This window comes from Cynara cardunculus (genome assembly GCF_001531365.2).
Source record: "Cynara cardunculus var. scolymus isolate 2C chromosome LG 2, CcrdV1, whole genome shotgun sequence".
In the NCBI taxonomy this organism is placed as follows: domain Eukaryota; kingdom Viridiplantae; phylum Streptophyta; class Magnoliopsida; order Asterales; family Asteraceae; genus Cynara; species Cynara cardunculus.
This window is the reverse complement of record NC_037529.1, coordinates 61835924-61841015: the sequence shown is the minus strand read 5'-3', so window position 1 is coordinate 61841015 and position 5092 is coordinate 61835924.

Here is a 5092-nt window from a genome sequence, read left to right as displayed (position 1 = left end):
TATATATATATATATATATATATATATATATATATATATATATATATATATATATAGTTTTATTGTATGCAATCGTTTGTTTCTTTTGATTAATTATTTATAGTGTGATTTAATAAAATCGATAATAAGGGGTCGTTTATCAAATGCTTATCCAGGTAAGTGTTTACAAGCAAAATTCAATATTATCAATTACTTATCGAGTAAGATTTTAGTTCACCAAAGTTGTATCGTATGCAACAATTTACGTAGTAAGCGCTAACTGTGGTAAAAAAAAACCTTTCCCCTTACTTACCGTGTAAGACTCTCAGGCCTTGCCTTCATCTAAATGATTTTGTAAGGTAATGTGATTTTGTCATATTCATCTAGTAAGGAAATGTGATTTTGTAAACGCTTATCCGTGTAAACATTTGGTAAACGGCTCTAAATGATTATTTTATTAGAAATCATCTCAGAGAACCCATATTTAATGAAATTTTGTGACCAATTATCTTCCAGAAAATAAACCAACTCCATCATCGAACATACATCCACGGTCAGCCTAAGGGGTGGGCGGGCCGATCTACAGCCCAAGGCATTAGAAGCCGAGGGGCATTAGAAGCCGAAGGGCATCAATTTACATGTTGAGTATGTGATATTGTTCTTAAAAAATACTTAGGAAAAATAGCAACAAGTTGGTCTTGAACCTAAGACCTCAACAATAATTTTGGTGTATGCTACTACTAAGTCGGTGCTATTTTTCTTAGTTATTCTCCCCCTTATTATTTTTATTTTTCTCGTTCTACTCTACAAGCAATCAATGTAATTTTTTTAAGTATATGATATTTATATACAAAAAATACAACAAAAAAATCCTTACACCCTTGTCACATTTACTGAGATTTGAACCCCCGACTTCCACGGAGGACAAAAGTTCGGATACCACTTGGCCAAATGCCTTTTTGGTAATCAATGTAAAATGTTGTTGTAGCACGAACATGTGTTAGGTTCTACCATACATTAATGTATTTTATTTTTCATCTATATTAAATGGTTCTTTTTATAATATCGTTGCTACTTTACATTTATCCAAAGTTTTAAGAATTAAAAATAATTGAACAAAACTTTTATGTTATTATAAAACACATTGTGTGTGAACATGTTGTTCAGTAACATCATGTTCAACATTATTATAAATCCAAAAAAATTTAGTGTATTTTTTGTATACGAGCATTTTTGAACGCTTTCGTCCAGGACACCAAAAACTATAGGACCGCCCAGCATACATCCAAAAACACTTACCTAGAAATAGAGGTGTGAATATAGTCAATTGTTATACAATATAATTTGATGCACACATGGTAAAATGTCCATGTGTCGATTATTCTTAAAAATTGAATGTTTGTCACATTTCTTATGTATGTTATGTGTTTATATGAACATATTGTTAGAGAACTTCAAAAAGAAAACACATAAAACAAGAGAGTATATGAAGTCCAAATATTTAAAATTTAACATTATATATAAATGTTAACAAAAGTATATTAAGTCCAAATATTTACAAAAATAAATATTTATTAGGAGTTAGGGTTAGCGTATCTCAAGACCATGGTTCTAAATAATCTGTTATGAGGTTGAGTTTTGGCTTTGCCGTCATGTTAACCTCTCTGGCTAAACTCTAAGATTTGCCTTCTGTTGTAGCGGTGTTATGACATGTTATTTTAGTAAGATGTTTATTTTTTTTACTTTTTTTAAACATGTAACTTGTGAGATAAATTATAATTATGTACGACATGCAGGGCCAATCCTAAGGTTTTTGATGCCATAGGCGAAACATCTAAGAATGCCCTCTCTAAGAAACACTAAATTGTTTGGGAATCTACACAAAATTTACACTTAGGATAACATAAAAAAATTTGTTCAATGACTTCTAATTTATTAAAATTTGATAACATGTTTCGTTAAGTTTAGAAGTATACGGGATAATTGTGAGAAGTTTTGGATTCAAATGACTGACCATGTATTGTGAACTGTCATTTGTTTTGTACCGACTTATATATGTGTTTTTTTTAACAGGTTTGGGATATTTCCTTTGGAAAAAGAGAGACATGATCAATAAGGCCAATCGAAACACACAGTTTGAGGGGGTGTCATCCAGGCACACCTAGGGATCGATCAGTACTGCACAGGATCGACACAAGATGGTGAATATATATATTTTTTGAAATGTAATTAGTTCTCTATGTATACTAACAATTTAACCTAATTGTCTAATGTAGGGACAAGTAATGGGTTGTGAGCTGATTGCTACTGGGGTGTTTGTGCGTACTCACTGCATGAACCAGAAGTTCGATCTAGGTTTATCCGTCCCGCCTACTGATCCTTCTCAGTTCAGCTACCCCAAAGCTGCTAGATATCATGTAAGTTTTCTAAAAGCATTACTTTGGTTTATAGATACATTTGGTAGGTTTAAAGTAATATATTTTAATAACCATAGTGATGCAATTTTGGGTTGTCGTTGTTGGGCAGACGTTAGGGTAAATAGATAGGTTGGGAATGTGATTACCATTGGTAATTAGAATGCTTTAAATGTTAACAACATGCATTGGATATGTTTGATTTACAGTTGTTATGATGTTGAAGTTTCTACATATACAACCTCACTAGTTTTTTTTAGTGAACAATAAGAGCGATTTCAACCGCTTAGGGATGAGTCACAATCTTGTGCCGACACCCCTCCCCCTGATGAGGTATCTTTTTGGGAGCAGAGTGTCACATGACGGAAGAAGGGTCGTCTTTTTGGTTTCAGGTTCTCCCAGGATCCCTCTTATGATATGACTAGTAGAGTAGCAGTAGCACCGGGAGATCATACCATATCGGATCAACAACGGAGGTATGTTGGTTATATTGTTATATACTTTCTCATTACTTTCGTTGTGAACAAATTACTGATTTTGTCGAATATCGAATATTTACAAGTAGCGGAGTTGAGAGAGAAGTTTGCAACTAGAGGAGGCGGTGCGGCTATGGGAGGAATGTCATTAGGCCGAGATGGAGGCCGAACATGCCAGAGACGCTGCCAAGTTAGCCGAACACATATTGCATTATCAGAGCATTTTGTTGCGTTTATGCGACAGTCAGAAAATATTTTCCCTCCTCCCCACCTTCCGGTAGTTAGATTATATGAATTTGAGCATTAAATTGTATGAATTGGTTAGTTTTAATTTGTTAACATTTTTGGTTTGTTATTTTATGGTCAAGTTTTGTATAAATAAATATAGGAATTATGTAATTATAAATTATTTATTTTTAGATTATTAAATATTAGCAACTGATTAGCGATGGATTAAAAGTTTTTGGTCCATCGCTAATTCGTCGCTAAAATTCCCTCACTGATTCATGGCTAAAAGATTTATTTCGCTAATCCGTCGCTGAAAAAAGTCCCTCACTAATCTGTCGCTAAAATAATCTGTTGTTTATCTCTCGCTGAAAGATTTCCCTCCCCAATACATCACTGAAAGAAATTCCTCGTTAATCTGTTGCTAACAGAATCCATCGTTGATTCGTCGCTAAAAGTATCCAACGTTAATCCGTCGCTGAAACATTTTCGTCGCAAATTCGTCGCTGAAAGTTTTCCGTCGATAGTGCGTCACAAATCTGATCGTTGATCCGTCGCTAAAATCCGTCATTGATCCGTTGCTGATAACATTACTTACGTGCTTTTAACTGACGGACGATCAACGACGATATAAGCCTTTAGCGACGGATTTGCAACGGAATTTTCTTTCGTTGTTACTCCTCATTTTTGTAGTGAGAGGGTTTACCTTGAGTTTCCAGTATTTGGGTTTTTCTTTCTTCAAGTGATTTAGTGTGTGAGTTGTGGTGAAACCGATTTCCAAAAAAGAAAGAGTGCAGGTTTTGGAAGTTAGCTTGAAATCCTTCCTTTCTTGAGGTATGTTTATCTTCCAGATTAATAAGAATTAGGGTCTTTTTTTTGTTTTTTTTTTTTTTGTTTTTGTTATCTTTGGGTTTTAAGCTTGAATGTTCATATTAGCTTTTCTTGTTAAAAATCGATTTTGAAGGTGAGTTTAGTGTTTCCATGATATTTCATAAATATTGATGGAAGTCTTCGTCCAGAAAGTTATGTATTTGGTTCTTCCCCATTATTGCTAAGTAACCTGCTACTTAGCTTTTACTTGAAGTTTTCCTTCTATGATCCATGGTTTAAATTCTAAGGGTTTCTAAAAGATGTTATATGAGTTGCATCATATGATTTTAAGGCTAAAATATGGAAGTTTTGGTTTATAATGTTAAGTTTTGAGTTTGGTTGAAATCTGGAACCTGATGTGAATGAGGAGAAAAGGAGGTCGAAAACAGTGATTCCTACGACCTAGCGACCTAAGTCGTGCGGCTAGTCGCACAACTCATTGTTGTGAGTTTTTCTTGTTTTTCCTTCGTGTTCATTTTGACATTCAAACTTAGTTTAATTGATATTTTGGGTGAAACAGAGTGTTATTTTGAGGTTTGGTAAGTTTTTGAGCATATCAGGTTTGTGTAGGTCGATATTACTTACTAGTGACCTATACACCTTATGTTGCGACCTTAGTCGTGCGGCAGGTCACAAGCCACTATTTTGTGGTATTCTTAATTTTGCCTTGTGTCGTTTTGGGGCCTCTCAAGGTATCCTTCTTGTGTCTTAGAGAATGTTACGAGTTAAGATTGAGTTTATATCTCTTAATTGTGATCCATACTTATTTGATTCAGTTTCGAGTGTTCGCTATTGGGATTCGTAACCTGTTAAGAATTTAGAGTATTTTTGTGATCAAGGTGAGTTTTCATATAACCATTTTCGAACTAAATGCATATATAATCAAATGATTGTTATTTCCATGTTATACCTTATTAGTATGTTTGGATTATTACATTTAACTCTGATACGGTTTTTACATGTTAGAAATTAACACATGTGGTGTAATGATTTATTCTTGGAGTTGAGGGACTTGCACAACATAAGTCCGTGTGCATTATGACTTTGATGGTCCGTGCAGAAGATATATATATATATATATATATATATATATATATATAGAGAGAGAGAGAGAGAGAGAGAGAGAGG